At 36.4% G+C, this 18278-nt stretch overlaps 2 protein-coding genes across 5 annotated transcripts in view; both read right to left on the bottom strand.

Annotated features, from left to right (window-relative positions):
* The window catches only part of LOC111052922 (ADP-ribosylation factor-like protein 4C), a 71104-nt gene that overhangs the window by 16535 nt on the left and 36291 nt on the right, over positions 1-18278 (bottom strand). For 2 of the 4 annotated variants that reach the window (XM_039427905.1, XM_039427907.1), the window contains exon 2: positions 4899-4962. The exons of 1 other annotated variant lie outside the window; for it this stretch is intronic. The gene's annotated coding sequence lies outside the window, so the exon portion shown is untranslated. Of the gene's footprint in view, positions 1-4898; positions 4963-9352; positions 9466-18278 lie in introns of those variants that run through there. One more of the 4 variants, XM_039427906.1, reaches the window with a different exon arrangement.
* The window catches only part of LOC111059745 (craniofacial development protein 2-like), a 28605-nt gene that overhangs the window by 5570 nt on the left and 4757 nt on the right, over positions 1-18278 (bottom strand). The window lies entirely within an intron of this gene.

The following is an 18278-nucleotide window of genomic DNA, read 5'->3' as shown; positions in this document are numbered from 1 at the left end:
ATTTTTGTATGCTTATAACAAGAAATCGTGGAACGTTGAAATCCGCAATAGTGTAAGGTTTAAATGCAAATATACCATCAAGTTATTCTAATAATTGGGACAAGAAATTATATTTTTCACTCAAGATGAGAATGATAATACAAATTGAATGAGATTAAGTTCGAAAAATAGTAAAAAACTGTTAGATTTAGGATAAATTTCGGCTTGAAACAGGAAAAACTGACTTCTATCAGTTGATAATTATAATTCCACAGATAGTTAATTATTGTCTGTGACCATTCGTACCCACTGTGCTAATACCATTTTGCTGATACCAGATTTATATTAATGTAAATATTGCAAAGCCTACAGAAGGAAAGACTGAAGTAAAATACTACAATACAGAAAAATCCCATGATTGAGAACATCATGGTAGTTGCATCACATGTTTGTGTACAATCGTTCATACATTAAATTTCATGGTAGGCAACCGGTACCAAAAAAATGACAAACTGGTATCATCATGATCAGGGAGGTAAGCTAATATAATGTTCTTCACGTTCACGTTGAATCTGCTATCTTTGAGCAAGTGAATTTGTGTATATTGTGGCACGCGCTGCATGTCAGGGAAGTCATTTCAGAATCACAGCTGACACTAAACTAAGAGAGACTTTTTCAATACGAGATGAGGATAGGACGCTGCAGCATTGCCAGTGCTGTTGCCAGACATAACAGCCAACAGCCTTGGTTTCGCAATAACCAGCCGACTGCTATTACGTCATGGAATGACACTGCTATACTCAGTGCAACTACATAAACACAGCTCGGCAAACAGACGATGTCAAAGCAAGCAGAGGCCTTCCCTACTATGCTATTCTGTACAAAATTTTGCAAAATTAATAATAGACACTGAGGTTGTAATATAGGCCCAATTCACATGCGGATTTTTTGGGAGGTGAACCAATGATTTATTATAATTAGTCTGTCCCTAAAAAGCTTAAAAAAGCCTGAAAATATTTCTAGCACATAATTCCGGATAGGAATGATAGCAGCAGGCTAAACTTCGTGTAAATCTTCATCAGACTTGGAGAAATTTGCGGCGCAGAGAAATGGAGGGAGATCAGCCAATTGCAGTGATGGATTGAGTCATAGGTGGAAGGGTAGTTGTCAATTTGACGAATTGAGTCAGTCGAGACTGTGATTGCAGAGAGGAAACTTCCTAAGTTTAACATGAGCGCTTGAATACTCACTGGAAATTAGAGAACGCTGGCCGATACTCAACGGCAACATAGCAGCCGTTGTATCCCTGCCACTGTATGCCTTCTTTGCTGCGCATGTCCCTCCCAAGTCGGAAGTTAATTTAAATGAAGTATAGATAAGATTGGCCAAGAGGGGAAATTCATGTTTTGTGCCCAGGTGAATGTAACAAAGTAAAGAGCGTAGAATGAACTTTATTGTTGGAATGTTGGAGAAGACTCTAGTCAGACAAGTTATAAAATGTAATATGGTGTGTGATGATACATTTTACAATAATTTGAGGAAATGCCAAAAAAATCTAGAACCCTGTGAGGCACCACTTGTGAATTAGGTTGGTTTCTTTTCATTATTAAATACATTGACACACATGATAAACAATAGAATTATTAGTACATCAATATTTAAGATTTTTTCCATCTTCAAGTATAAAAAAATGACATTGGGAATGGACAGTGTTGATGATGACTCATGCAGGAATTCCTGTGGGAGCGTGGGTAACAAGAGAAAGAAGCCGACAAAATATTAGTCGTATCCTTTTAAACGAAGCTTGATTATCATACTGTCAAAGATCAACCTGCCAAGTAATACAAAGACTTCCATTCATACCGAAACTCATTTTACAGTCAAAGAGACAACTGGAAATAGTTACTTGGGTTCCTTTTTTGGAAAACGTTCCAGGCCATATGTTTTTTTTGTACTTGGTAGGATGCGTTAAAGATACGCAAGACATACACACACATACGCACGCACTCCCACCCACACAACAAAAATAAACTTGGAAAGCTCGCCTACGTCTGACAACTGTGATGAATTCACAGCTTCAAAGGGAGGAGAATCCATAATAGGCTGCAAGCTTAACTCGTATTGTAGCTTGAGTCTGATAAGGGGTCTTAGCTCTGAACCTCCAGTAAGCAGTCTTCAGCAGCAAGGGATTATCAGTCAGGGTCGGTGAATACAAACGCTAGAAACGCACTGAGCAGTCTTGATTCCATCAAAATTATGACAGCTTCCCGTCGGACTTCGCTCTTAGGTTTCAAAGTAAAATAATATTGACTTTTCAATACTGAGAAGAGAGACTACTTCATAAATGTTATCATAATACAAAAACGAGAGACTTGCAGCCTAGGCTTATTTTTTAAACTGGACAGTTATGTGAACTATGATAAGCATGTATTATAGTCCATTAGGATAGATCACACTAACTAAAAAATCCATTAGGTTAGATCTGTGATATTTTCTAGGAGTCGAGGATAGGAAAAGTTCAAGAAACACTATCTATATTAACAGTAATACAGAATATCGTGGTAATCTACTGTACAGATAGGATTGGGTTTTTTTAATATAGATAGGATTTTTCAGAGAACATGGTTATAACAACGCTGGGTGGTTGAAAAAGAGAATCACTCTGGTCATCAAGTGAACAATATGAATTATACATGTAAAGTATTATTCCAAGGGGTAACAACCTCACAATACTCTTGTTGAAGGAAGGAACATACAGATAAGAAGCAGCCATCAAATATGAGATTAAATACGATACCAGTGAAGACCGGCTTTATTAGTTGACACATATGTGGCTTCACTTTAGGAAAAGGGTTGTTTTACAGTGCTCTATTCTGTCTAGTGTATACTCAACACTCCTAAAGACAAGGAAAACCTACTATATACAGTAATGACACATTTTATTTTTCAACACCTTGAAGCAAAATAATGCTGTTTAGTCTCTCAATACCGGGGAGTTCATGTTTATTGTTATGCAATATGGAGAGTATATAGACTACTGTAGTGTTTTGGAGGACGTAATCTTGCAAAGGAAGAACCACCCAACATGGAATAAAAAATTATCTTATGAATATCAATAACTTGATCAATATCATATAAAGATATCAATATCCTCTTCAAAGGGTAAATTGAAACTTTAGTTTGGCTCAGATGAATTATGTGGAACTGACAACATCTCTTTCATTTCACATAATAATAATAATGTATTATTGGAACACATGTTTCAATTAGTAATTCAAAATCTGTAAAGGTGATCAAAACCTTGTGAATTGATGCTTTGCTGGAGAATACCATTATTACTATTTATTAATAATACATACAATTGATGATTACATGACCATTATAGGTTATTAACATGGATGACATGGGAGAATGGATTACCAGAAGAGGAGGGTCATATCAAAGATGTCGATCATCTTTCAAAAATGAAAAAGTGAATAGAATAACTTGTAGCACATCCATTGGAAACCATAGTACAGAAATCCAGTCAGGTTTGTATGAACGCTACCTTATCAAACCGTTACAAAAAAGGGTTTCCAATCAGGTAGCTCTCTGCTGGGCAAGGTCAGATGCTGCTCTTCTTGATATTATTGGCGCGCACCTGCTGTCTGCATTCTCGAAATTTCCCACTCACGATCTCTCTCACTCTCTCTACTTATTTCTCAAGTGCCACTCAGTTTCTTCTGTTGCAGCATCTTCAACACACCCATCATCTTCCCCAGTATCCCTTTCCCATTTAACAACTCCCTCTTTCAATCACCTAAATAGGATCTTCTGTTACATTTTATAGCCAGTTGCAATATTGTTCGGTTCTTTCTAAAAATGTTTCATCTTTCTCCCCATTTCTCAAGGAGCAAGAAGATTTTTCACACAATGGTTTATCAGTACAAAATAATATTGATAAACATTCAACTGAAAAGTATTGGTTTCAGAACCCTCTAAAGAGATGTATAATTATATAATTTTCTTTCTTCTAGATCAAGCCACAACCTCACAAAAGTTTATGTTTTATGCAATTTCACTCTGTGAGGAGTTCTTTCCTATAAGCAGATATATTTTTTCTGTACAAAATGTATGGAAAAAGGTGTCACGTTCAAAAATAGGAGGATTCCCTGAGAATGAATTAGCTAATTCTTGTGCCAGAGGAGTGATACGAACATTAATCATCATTAATTTCTTACAATCATAAAAATTTACAATGGTAATTGTCTAAATAATGTTATAATTATTAATTAACGAAAATCCTAAATAAATGCTGCAAATCACCCCGAAGACCTTTGCTACTGCAGACATTGACAACAGGGTTAACAGCTAGATGGAAATTCGATGAGAACTACTATCCAAAAATTAGTTGCCAGCCCGGGAATCGAACCCGGTACCTCCCAATTGCTAGTCAGGAATGCTTACACGAAACTGACAATCTCTGGATAGCAGCGCTCATTTTATACGAAGCCATAGCGGCCAATCAGTTTACAGATGGAATTAAATAATAGAGAATGCATTTATTCAAATGCTAATTAATATATAATTATTAATTAACGAAAATCCGTTTTTTCCATCGAATTTCCATCTAGCTGTTAACCCTGTTGTCAATGTCTGCAGTAGCAGAGGTCTTCGGGGTGATTTGCAGCATTTATTTAGGATTTTCGTTAATTAATAATTATATATTGATTAGCATTTGAATAAATTCATTCTCTATTATTTAATTCCATCTGTAAATAATGTTAATTCGTGTCGGGGCGATCTGTTTCTATTCATTTCAGTATTTTGAAAAAACTCAGAGCTTATATTACAATATAATTTATTTGAACTGAATGATTTAATTAATGTAAGCAATTTTTATCGAGTTAGGTTAGCAATAATTGTAACAATTTGATTACCTTCTAACTAAAGGAATAGTTGACATGAACGTATTTCGGTCAGCATAATAGTCCAACAAAGTACCTGCAACAAAAAAGGAGAAAATGAAATTGAAACTGAAATTCAGAACAGATTCGTACACATATTTTTGATAATTATTATTGAATTATGAACAAATTGACAAAAATGTATTATTATCTTATCATAATCATATCATGATAACATCTGAAAACAACGCGGAACTCCTTTCAAGTGGAAATGAAGATTAATTTTGCAATACATTGGATCAAGATACAGGCTACTTAGCTAGAATTATTAGCCTGAAGATACCCTTTAAGTAGAAAAAGCATCAGAGGAAAGTACGGTAATCCAGGGTGAGGTCCAGGGGAAGCGAAAGGCTTTGGGGATATCAAAGAGCATAACCTGAGCCTTTAGATCCTTTCAGAATAAATGCTTCCTCTTGGAGATGATGGCCCCCCCCCCGCAACACGGCATCATCTGCATAATTAGATTTCGGACCCTCCTTTTGGAAGGAGAAATGTGTGTACCAATAGCTTACACATTCAATACCCCTGCACAACAAACTTAGCCGCCAGCTATTCAAATGCCAAAAGCCGTAGAGTGCAAGCAACGACTCAGCTAAAGATGGGTATGAGGAATGGGAAATTGAAGAAGCAAAGCTATGACCCCTTCTGAAAGCTAAAAACCCCATTTCATCAATTTTATTGCATTCTGCTCAACTGTGAGAGATCTTCCTGCTATTGAAGGGTGCAAGAGGGTCAACTGAATATAAATCAAATGCCCGCACAACACAACTATTGTGCAATTCAGCAGTTTGTGCTTTGAGGCCCAGAACTCATTTATTCCTCGGAGCAAAAAAACAATGAAAATATAGGGTAAATGTTATGACGTCTCTCTATTCGAACCAGAATTTCTCTTTTTTCAAAAAAACATTATATATGAAAGGCACAGAGATTGTTTTCTTCAAATTCTTATTGAAAATACTTGGACCTTCTGGGAGTGGTTTAAAATTTCCGAGAATTATAATGAATTTGTTTGTTGGGTGTAGAAAACAGCTATATAAGCTCAATAGTAGGTGATTTGTAATTCTTCAAGAATATATGCGAATATGAAATGAGATTAACGTACATTAGTACGTTGCTGACTCACTTTACGTGTCAGGACTTGAATAGATTACATTATCTATAATCTTTTTCCGATATTTAGCAGCGAGTATCGCCTTTTCATTTGCTAGAAATATGTACTCTTTTTGGCATTCTATACTGAGACTCTCACAAACCATAAAGGAGGTCGTGGGCATGTGGGAGAACACAGTCACAATATTTTCGTGACCCTTGTAACCCCACCTCTTCATAGTGCTCCCTCATCTTGAGATGCTAGTCCTCAACCTATTGAGAATCCTCCATTTATTACTATTTTTGAAAACCTAAATGAAATGTATACGATCTGAACAAGTTCATAGCTGAAACGAAAGTAAAGTGACTCAAGAAAATTCCAAGTCATCTTGGCCCAATTTCGTGACTACTCCATTTGCTCTTCCGTTATGAGTATTCAGGGCAGTGGAAGAGATTCGTCACCAGTATTAAATTACTTCTCTTGTGTTTTGTCTTCTCGAGTTTATTAGCCAACCCATATACTCTACTTGTTGATTTCACAAGAAATAACATTTTATAGTTGTTTTTTTAATGAGTGAGAACTACAATGGAAGCTGATGTGAGTCATTCATGAATTAATGAGTCTGAATAAATTAAATGAATATTAGCCATGAAAATAATAAAGTGTGCGAAGAGCGGAAAATTAATTACAGTAAAACCATAGACTACTTCACTTCAGGATAGATGATAATGATGATAATCTTGCAAACAAATTCTTTCCTCAACTAAGAGGACAACCAACATACAAGAGATATGAAATACGAGCGTATCAAACTTATCAATATATAATAATTATAATCGCTATAATTGGTTCAAATTTTTCAATATTATTTAATACAACTCTATATAAAATCCCTTTCCAATATTATTTATGTTGGATTTATTCCATTATACCGTCCAGGCGGCTTTATCTGAAGAGGCAACTGTTACCCTATTATTATGTTGGCTACAATGTGTATTAGAACCAAGTATAAGTTGTAGTTGAAAAATGTCATTTCCATGAAAGTTGATGCCAGATCGCTAGAACTAAAACTAACTTATAACAGTTTCAATAAAAAAATATTTTTTAATCAAATTATATTGAATAATAATTTATTAAAGTTGACTGTATGTTAGTCCTAAACCCACCTCTGATTCTCTCCAATGTATTGATTTCATCAGCGATCTATTTTTTCGATTAACAGTACTCAGCCCTTCATCATATCCTGCTTGTTTCAGCAGAAATACTCAAGCAAATAATATTGTTTGAATCTAAAAGATGAATAATTTAATTTCACCTCCAGTGTTTTAATAAAACATTTCTTATAATCATTGGCATGCTTCTTTCACTTAAATTCAACAAGAAAATTGAATAGCATTTTTCTTCACGATTTGATTGATGAGAATTACTGTACTACCGAGAATTGCTGTCTGGTTCATGACATGTTGTATCACGTGGAATATTGGAAGCTCCAAATGAATTCCAGAGCGATCCAATCAATTCTGATATTCCATCCACCTTCCTTCTCTCTTCTATCCAACTCCCACACACATTGAAGCTTGAAATACTCTGAACGCACGTGGCACTCTGTTAGCAGTGTTAACAAGAGAAATGAATAGGGAAAAGAGGCGTTCTGCGAAGTGAAGAAGTAATCTGCCACTGCAGAAGTATTGCACCGTTATTATTTAGAGTAACTCTTTATTCCGAAGTAATCCATATTTTGGTCTGAAAGCCATACATTTCCATTTCATTGAAAACAAAAATACGAACTAGAAAAGCGTGAGATGTTTGAAACCTCATTTCTAGGAAGCTTCAAAAATCGAGGAATGAGATCGTTGAATTTCGTTTGATTGGTGCAGGAATGGTATTTAGAGCGTAGCAGAGCATTTATTTTTTCTGGAATGACGCAGGTGAGAAAAAGATCGGTTATAGCTAATATCAACCCTGAAAACATTGATTTTCGTTAAAGAAAAAACGTAACAATGATCGTTCACAGTTTATATCAACCCAGGAAACATCGATTATTTATCTTAAGATGTTCATTTAGCTGACTTAAATAATTCCTATGATTGAGATAGATTTCTTATTCCTATTAACCTCATATAAAAAGCATATCTCTAATATTGTAGACTTATATAACTACATTTATGAACATTTTTATATAACAGTTTGATGAATCAATAGACTACTATATATTTATGAGATTCCAGACCTCTCCATGTAAAATCTTCCAGAGCTTTCCATTTGCAACATGAGCTACGTTCAATTGAATAACTGAATTACAGTACTATTCATTAGATTCGGAAATTGAACAAAAATTCTGTCCCAAATGTTTCATTCTTTGATAGAAACAAGGTAAAGTAATGGCAGAGACAAGATATAAATGTATTCTTTCTTCTCTGGTAATGGTTAAGGTAAATACCAAAGTTGCAAGCTTCAGAAGACAGAAGTTGGAGAGATTCATTAGGATCGGCACTCACTTTGAATGAAATAAAAGATAGGAGTTGCAGACTCGAAGAAAATGTGAAGAGAGGACGAAAAGCAGACCGAATCAGTTATGTCAACAACCCGCTGCCTGCATAATTTAGGAAAACGTCTAATCCAATCTAGCAGCAGAATCCGCAAATTTATTCAAAAGCCGTTAAATTTACATATGGAGAACATAGTTTGCGATTAGCAGCGCCAAAATCCAAACAGCTCTAAGTCGAAGAGGATCTGCAATATTCAGAGCTATTCAAATTCTGCAATTACTGAGGATTCAGTTATAAATTAGGCTGTTTCAAATTCACTTAGTTTGTGAAGGAACAATACTGCATTGTTCATCAGTGGTCATGAGGAGCTTTCTATATTGTGCAGTTCATTTTAATCTACGTTTTTCAATTTACAGTTATTCACTTGGTATCCTCTTCTTCTCGAACATTGAAAGCTGCAATTTCATGATATAAGTCTTTTAGATATTTTATAGAACTGATATTCTATGAAGAGTTTGTGAAACAATTCTCCTTTCCTCTATAGTCTTCTTATATGTTGTAACGGTTTTAATATTATGTCCCTGTTTTAGGGAACATGTGCAACGGATTTTTTATTGTTCATCTAAATTAATAATTTAACAGCCTTTTTTAAAAAGAGGGTTTGATGATCGGAATTAAATTCATTCTAAAAATACAAGAAAATTTAATTAGGAAATTTTATATTATTTGGGATGATTTTGGATGGAAAATGATATATTAGGAGGTGAATAAATATAATTAGAACTGGCAGATAATGATAATGATAATTGTGATATTTTACTCATGGTGGTTAATAATAATTTGCTTACGTGCACGCGTTTCTCTCAGCCCAACTTCATATATTTCGCCAAACGTGGTCTTTACGGCACGATACCCGGCACGAGACACGACACGGGATGCTAGACACGGTACGGCTTGACACGGCAACTTTCGGGACCGCACTGTCCACGGTAAACTTTTGGACCGCACTGTTCTTTTTCCTCACTGCCGGTTCATCACTTGCACTGTCTTGCTTATCATCATGCCAGTAAAGGAATGTAAGGAAGGGTGAAGGAGCCCAAAGGGTAGAGGAGTTGTTTTCAACTATTATCTCTTAGAGCTCGGCTAGAGCTGCCTTATCTGCTACGATAGTTGGTAGATAGCAGGGTTGAAACTTTAGTTTAGGTTTGGAAATTCGACTGTGACACTATTTTCATGTTTAGAAAAATGGATCGTTACAACCTGTACGCAGCTCTTTTTCAATCTTGAAGATATTTACTGGAGCTCATTAACGAAAGAATAATCAACTAGCATTTTTATTACTTCCTAAGATGTACGAAACGTTTTTCAAACCAAGAGTACACTAAAAGAATGATTTATTATGTTTTTGCAATTTCTTTTATATTGAAGATATCGTTCATTCACAACATAAATTCTCTGAGTAGTAGAGAACAGAAAACCTCCACAACTATTTAGCAAGCTAGATATCACGTATCTGTATTGCTTATAGAAGACTGTGGTGACATGGGGAAATATGTTTAAAATATCGTTGATTACTGACTCTAGAATATTACTTCCCAATTTCCTTGAATATTATAAAAATTATGATACTTCTTATTTTTTTAACCATTTGGTCAGTAATCATCAGCTACTGAAAACTGGAAGTGGAGGGAGTTGTTTTGGACATGTCAGCCGTTAGTACTCTTGTTCCCTTTCGAGCTGATTGGAAATGATTTATTGAAATATACAAGCATGTCATCACAAGAGCGAATGAATTCTTGAAATTCTTTATATGATCAATTATGGAATACGAACAGTACTATGTTCAAATTTGTCATTCGCTCATTCATAAAAGCTGGCAAAGAGAAGAGGAATAAGAAGCAAAACGTGTAGCGGTAATAAAAGTGACACAAACATCATAATAAGGGGCAACGATGCTTTCAAACCTTTCCTGAATAGAAATGGCAGCTTCAACAACACACACACACACACACACTTACTCGCAAATGAATGAACGCAATGAAAGCCAACGAGAAATTGAAATTTGTCAAGCTGGTGGCGATTTTCAATTTCCACCAGCTACCGTTGCTTTCTTGTTGGAGGAGGGTGCTAGGAAAACCATTTCCTGTGTGCACTACAGCTCCACTGCCCCCCAAGCGAATGGCGTGTGTGACAAAAGACTTCAATAACATTGACCGGATAAAGGAGAGAGAGGGCATTACGAGTGCAGTGAACCAGAAAGGCGCCTCCTCTGCTCTGCTCAGCCTCCTCCAACTCACCACTGACTGACAACAATCGATCCAAATACGGATACGGCAGCCACCAAACCTAGAACAAGGCTTTTATTTATATTTTATTATGACAGTCGTACTGACAAGTGATCGAGATGCTGGAATCGGCAAAATATGAACGACAGAATGATAGCGGTTCAGAATATGATTTCTGAATACTTATTATTATTGTCATGAGAGTGGAATGACATGGAAGTCAACATCATGGAAGTGGCATGAGAGTTTGGTTTATACAGTGTGCATTACGTATACTAAAGTCGGATATTGAATGCACAATGAGTCAGTAATAGAGGAGCTCTGATTGTCGTACATGAGTGTGTCATGAAATCTATTTCGTTGAACAAAAAAAGAATTAGAAATGTTGGAAAAATTGTTGAAAATATTTCAAAAAATTTTATACCTTTAACTTGAGGCTACCATTTTTCATAAAGGACAGCAAAAATATGACTGTGTGAGATAAACTCTCCAATCCCGAGTTGAGAGCCCAGCCTTGTAGGACGCGTATTTTGTATAATGTATTTTTTAACGACAAAAGTACAATGCCGAGCGTCCCTGGCATAGTCACACTCAACATTTGGTGCATACCCACTAAACTGCCTAGTGTTCCCCAAGAATAAGACTAGAATCCTCATGGACAAAGACATGCTTCAGTCTACTCATGTTAAACCGCGTCCACACTATGTCGATCGACACCGATTGACAAAGTCGATCGACAATGTCGAACAAGTCTGGACGTGTCGCTAGACATTGTTGAGCGCTGTCGAGTCGAGTCGAACGCAACCCGAATCAGGTCGGTCCGGATCAAAGACAGTCGAGTCGAAGGCACCAGTGTGGACGTGTCGATCTTGTCACTGCCGTTTTAAAAAATAGAATAGTGCTATACTGTTGTTCAAATGCTTACATTTTTATTGAAAATGAATTGGAGTGATACCCAAACGTCGAATTTTATTGAAATGTACCGTGATCGTTCTTACTTATGGGATTCAAGTGATGTTGACTATAAAAACAGAAACAAACGGCATGATGGTTTGGTGGAAATTGCGGTGTCATTTGGCATTGAAAAAGTGGAGGTGGAAAAGAAAATTTGAACTTTTCATTCTAAAAAAGTTTTTAAAGCCCGCGTCACATCTATATTCTAGATTTAATTCGTCAACCTCATCCAGCAATAAATCTTCCATAAATTCCTCCGTACTATACTTTTTTCTGCCTCGAACAAGGCTAGGCCGTACCCAAAATCTCCGCGGGCGACGATCTTTTTGGCTTCCCAAGATGGCAATAAGAATTGCAGCAGAAGCCGCTGCTCCAGCATCTTCATCATCACTCATTTTCTATAAAAACTCGATTTATATTTAAAATAAAACACTCGATTAAATATAAAACACTCGATTATGTATGAAAATTTATGATGGTTGTCGGTCGACTCGTCCACATGTACTGAGGCAATTTTGTCGAGTTGACACAGTCGAAGGTGTCGAGCGACTTTATCGATCGACCGGGTCGACAGAGTCGATCGACATAGTGTGGACGCGGCTTTATACGCCATATGGAGTATAGATAGTCTGCATCCTCCCACCTTAGTGAAATACCTGCTATCCGCTATCTTGTCTGCTAATTTTCTTCTAACGTACTACTATAGCGTTGAGTTAACACAGACTTAGCAAGTAGCAGGAGTTAGCGAATAGCTCGACTTAGTCAGCTAACTCCAACATTGTGAATACACCTCATGGAGAAGAGGTGTCTCTCCTCCACATTAGGCTGTGCACAAGCACAAGGCTTCTGGATACCCTACCCCCAACACTTTGAGGCTACTGGAAGAATTTAACTTATAATAATATCGATTTTAAAGACTTTTTAATATTGACATTACTTATGATTAGGAGTACCAGCATTGTATGGATTTACACTAATTTCAAATAAAATTTTTCACAATTGATTATTTTTAATTGCAGCCAATAAAATTGTATTATACAAGACAATAATTACAGAAGTGTCTGAAACAAATTGAATCAACTAATTTATTATGACCATAGATGATTATGTAGGAACGTCACTATAGAATATAATCAGGAACGTTAGAAACAATAACAACTATGTTAGTGAAGGTATCCAAAGCTTTTCAAATATTTAACTTCAAAACTTTTTAAAGTTTTTCAAAACTTGAAAGAATCGCTTAAACAACGACAATTGGGAAAACTGTGTTTTGTTATGTGGCTCATCAGTAACGTTGAATTTTCAGACAAGCTTGTTCAAACGCCATTCATTTCTCTCACTAAAAAACTTTTCCATGAGCAAATTGACGTTTACTTCCAATTTCATGTTCATCCAATTAGTAAGTAAACTGCTACACCACCATGATATCATTGTTGTACAAGGCAAGACTCAAAACGTAAACAAAACTGAGCCCCACTTCTAGACAGAATTTGTGTCTGAGTTGGAATAATGAGAATACCACAAGACCGCCTCTATTAATTATTTTCAGTAGTCACGTACAAGACAGGAGTTGGAGTCTAGTTCAAGAACGAGTGGAGACTCGACAACGTTAAAGTTTCTCAAATGGAGGCAAGTAGAGGAAATAGAGCCAGTCTAGAAGTCAAAGGTCAAAATGTTCCAGTTTTATAATTGGACGACGACGACATTTAAGCCGCGGTCATTGGGCAACGAACGTTCATTCTGCGGACGGCATTTCTCCTTTCAGTTAAGGCGAGTGCCATACCCGTTTATATTGTCCAAATAAGCAAGCAGCGGTTACACAACTTCTGGTTGAATGGAGCAAAGCGCGGGGTGCAACATTCGACTGGAATCTGATGGCCCAGTTAGGAATGTACTTCCTGACAACACACAACATACAGCTGAACACGATGCAGTACATTTAATTAGTGTGCACTCATGTGACATCGACTTTGTTAGCTTGACAGATAGACAGAGACAGTAGCTAAACATCAGAAGCACAGAAGTAAGTTTGACAGAAGCTGCAACATTCACTAGTCTACAGTGCTAGATTCAACCTCAAATTGAAATCTGCTAGATTCAACAGTGTAAAACTTGAGTGTAAATTGGACAAAACCAAGAAAACCTCAATAACCGAGAATTCATACACTATTTTAATAAAAAATATGTTTGTTTATGATGTACGCGAAATAATGAAACCTTCATGCATTTATAATTTGTGATCATTTTAAAAACGTCAATTCTATTTCTTTCATGATTTGAATCAATTAAATAGTCAGAATCTTGTTTCTCATCTCTGTTTCCAAGATTTCTTGATTTGTTTAAAGCAATAAATAAACTTGCTGTTACACCAATTGAGAGACCAACCATTAATTACATATCTTTACTGTTAAATAATAACTTCAGATTATTATATTTCTGTATCTAAAAGTTCAGGTTTTGAAATCGAAATATTTTGAATACAGAATTACACTACTCTTTTACAATATTACTCTTATACAATTTTCTGAATAATGAAAGATATTACACCAGGTGTGAACGAAGATTTGAGATTGAAAAAAGTGAAAGACTAACTGCTTGCACAGCTCATCTCAATTCTTTAACACAGGTTTTGATAGAATGTGAGAGGTGTTGGCAGGTTGGCAGTGATCGAAGTAGGATTACGAAATACTGCAACAACCTGACAGATAGCGCAGCACAAGGTGTCTGCCGAAATTTGGTAATGACTGAGTATTTCATCACGACAGATTTGATTGGCGCGTGAATCATTTTCCAGCAAAGAAAGAGCGATTGATTAATGGAACGGCCGTTCTCTCTGCACAGAGTCTGTTCCTTCTCCTGTAGACGGTATCTAATCTACAGTACAGGCCAAGACCCAAGACCGAACGTCTCATAATTCCCACGGTGTCCTCGACTGGCTGCCGAGGCCATAGCATAAAGCACACCGGGCACACTTTCGCCCTTACGTCACCGACACAGGGTCACGTGACTCCGTGACTCGAACCAGCCGATATTTCGATTCGATCATTGAAGCACGTCTTGAATCGAGCATTTCTCGCCTGTCACGAGTGTGGGCTACAACCGGCTTACAGGAGAACACTCAGAGACACTCGTCAAATAAGTTTACAGCTCGTAAATCCATCAGTCATTATTTTGAGTTTCGATTTCCTTCCGAGGATGGGATGATTAAGAAGGCAACCACTAACAAAAAAGAAAAATTACGTCCCAGACTTGGTGAAAATGAAACGTGAGTGACAAAGAAAACTCTTGTATCCTATTCTTTCTTTAGTCTTATTACTTAGATAAAGAACAAATAAGAAAGACTTCACATAAAAGAATGACGCATCAATCTTTATACAGTAGCTTCAAGCTATAATCATCAAAATCGAACAATGCATTAAAAATTGAATTGATACCATGCATTGTTTATCTAATGAGCAAATAGAAACGCGAGATAAGGAAAATGAGTAACAAACCATTAACTTTCGAAATAGGATACCATCATAAACACTATCTTTCCAAGACAATATAGATGAAAATAAATACTGTAGTATAATGAGTTTTACAAAAAATTTTCAGTTCGTTTTGAAGTTTTTGAATGAAAAAATAAAAACGCCAGATAAGAATGAAGATTATCCATAATTTTTCGGAATGGGATACCATCATTAATAATGAACACTATCTTTCCAAGAAGATATAGATAAAAATAGATTTAATACTTTAGTATGAGTTCTGAGGAAATTTTCAGTTGGGCTTGAAGTTTTTCTGTAGATACAATATGATTGATCCAGTAGGCTAAAGCGAGCCATGATTCTTATGAGAGAGAACAAGTCGAATCTCTTAGAAAGTGAAAAGCTTTTTTGTTTCGACTGGATGTAGGCTGGTTCTTACAGCGGTCATTATTTTCTGAATAATATTAATGATTTTACATGAATGATTTGTTCCTTCTCTTTTACGGTGCAGGATAAATTGGAGTGGAAGGAAGATGGACAATTTATTTGGAAAAAGTGATAAATGTAGAACACAAATGAAGAGAGACACCGAGTGAGAGGAAGAGCTAGAAACAAAAAGATAAGGATAATAAAATCACCTGGATCGTTACAGAGCCCGATATAAAAGCCTACCCACGCCTGCCAATTTAATTGCAGATGCGATCAACTCATGCATTAAACATCATTATTATTTTTCAACTGGCTTTCTCTTGCGATTTCTCCGCCCTTGCACTTTCTTTCAATAATTTCAAAGCCCTTTCTGTTGCATCAAGACAGGCTAATGCGAAAATCCGCACCATCATAGAAAGCGTAATCAAAATCTAATATTGGGCTCCGGCGAGAAATTCAATTGCTATTACAGCGTAATAGACCTGTGGTTTACACGTTAATAAGAACAGGCGTGAAACACGCGCTGCTCTGATAAAATGTTAATTGTGGGAGTGAATCAGGTTCGTGACGTTGGAATGTTCCTCGAATAGACTGGATTTATGTGTACCGCCCATGCATTTGCAATTTGAATAAATCTGTCCGTTTAAACTGGCGTTTTCAGCAAAACCTATGCATTACTGTCACATTCGCGTCATAGATGTTCAAAAACAAATTTTATCGTCAACGTTGGGTAACTAGGTTATCCCACTTTGAAGTTCGCAGTTGTTGTTCTCATAATCAACGTACAACAATCACTGTTGTTGAAATCAACTCACGGACAATAATGAGGGAAAGAAGAAACATAAAAATTCTAGAAAACCTTGCATAAGTTTTGTTTATCACAATGTACGATGTGCACATGTCCAAAAGATGGAAGAGAGCCATCCGAGTGGAAAGTGGAATTGTCTGAAGAATTTCATAAATGCTCGTATATGACATCATCAAAGATTAGTTAATTGAGATAATTGTTGGAAAGGCCAGATGCAGAGACTCAAGACCGTCCTAACGACTACGAACACTTCTAGTGATGCTTATGAACCGATGTATCAGATGATCTCGGGCAGAAGGATCAAATTAAAGCAACATGCCAAGCTACAATAACTTCATTTGTAACTGGAAGGAAATGCAATTTTGGCTCAATTCTAATTTGGTAAAGTGCAATTTAAAGCTCAAGAAAGCCTAATGCTGAAGAAAGTAAGTTACTTGCTGGAGATACTGTTCCACTAGTTTTTTTTTCAAATTAACCAATATATTTCTATAAAAAATGAGTACTGAAGGTAACCCTGGAGCCTGGAAATAACACTTGTTCCTACTTCCTGGAGCAAAATAAATTTATTTTTACAAGTAGAAGCACAGATCTAACCTTAGCACAGATATGTTTACTAAGGGCCATTATGATGGCACTACGTTCAACGCTGAGCCAAGTTTACTAACTTGTAGATATGGTTGCATTCATCATGATGTGTTTCATACGGGGTTCAAGCGAACAGTTGGCATTTCTCCGTTTAAACCGAGTGTCTGCATACGGGCCTTAATCTATGGTAATGGTGGATAAATCACTGCTACACTAATTTCAACTGAGCAGTTTCTTTTCAATATGTCACCCTCACTAATTCCTCTTGATTTTTGGCATGTTATTCAGAGTAGAATGTGGAGTGGATACTAAAAGGGCGAAGAGGGATTGTGTTTATTCCTTATCTAACATGGCTTTTTAGTACCTAATATCAAAGGAACAAGTGCAAACAATATCTGTTGAAATAGAGGTCAATTAGGTATGAGCGGGTTGACAGTGCATGTGGAGACAGCCGTTTGTAAGATATTCGAAGATAAACAGTCAATTGCAAGATGTTGATTGCAGGCGTACAAGGTGCATAATTGAATAAGCAAGTGGCCACCCATCGCAAGTAGACCTGCTGAGTGCCGAGAGTGGGACACGCGGATGTGGTCCAGCATCTCCACTTACCAACAAGTGGCACACCGAATTCTAAACAGGTACAACAGGTAATCAGCATAACTTACGCGATTCTTGATATGATACCCGTACAGCAGCCGTAACAACGTCATAAGTACATGTTACAGTCAACGGTCATCATACTCTTATTTGGATGCTAAACGGGAGAAATTGACGCAGTTTAGAAGACAAACTGATGCTAAATTTGTGCCAGATGAGTGGAATTGAGGTCGCAGCGGAATATTTCAACGCAAATTATAATATGCACTCGTTTAAATGGCCATTAAATAGAAGTTCGAGTTGTTAATAAATTCCTGACTGGACACTTTCCTATAAATGTATTTCGCCGATTCTATTGACAGTCGAAGACAATTGGCAATTCAAATACTTATAAAAGGTTCAGATTCAAACAATTGAAATTAATTGCCAAGCTGTTTTAAATATTTAGGAAAGCATTTATCCATAGCCACATAGTGTATGATTACGTCGTTTTGATAATTAAGGAGAGGGAGGGGATGGCTTGAAAACTATCAAAATAATTAAAGTGAATGATTAATAGTTTCGAGGCTTTTATAAACATTGGGGAGAGGATAATTGCACCAGTGGCTTACAATGTTGATTAAATGGAGATGAGCACTACTGGATA

The sequence above is a fragment of the Nilaparvata lugens genome, chromosome 5 (assembly GCF_014356525.2).
Source record: "Nilaparvata lugens isolate BPH chromosome 5, ASM1435652v1, whole genome shotgun sequence".
NCBI classification, from domain to species: Eukaryota; Metazoa; Arthropoda; class Insecta; order Hemiptera; family Delphacidae; genus Nilaparvata; species Nilaparvata lugens.
This window is presented reverse-complemented; position numbering and strand designations above follow the sequence as displayed.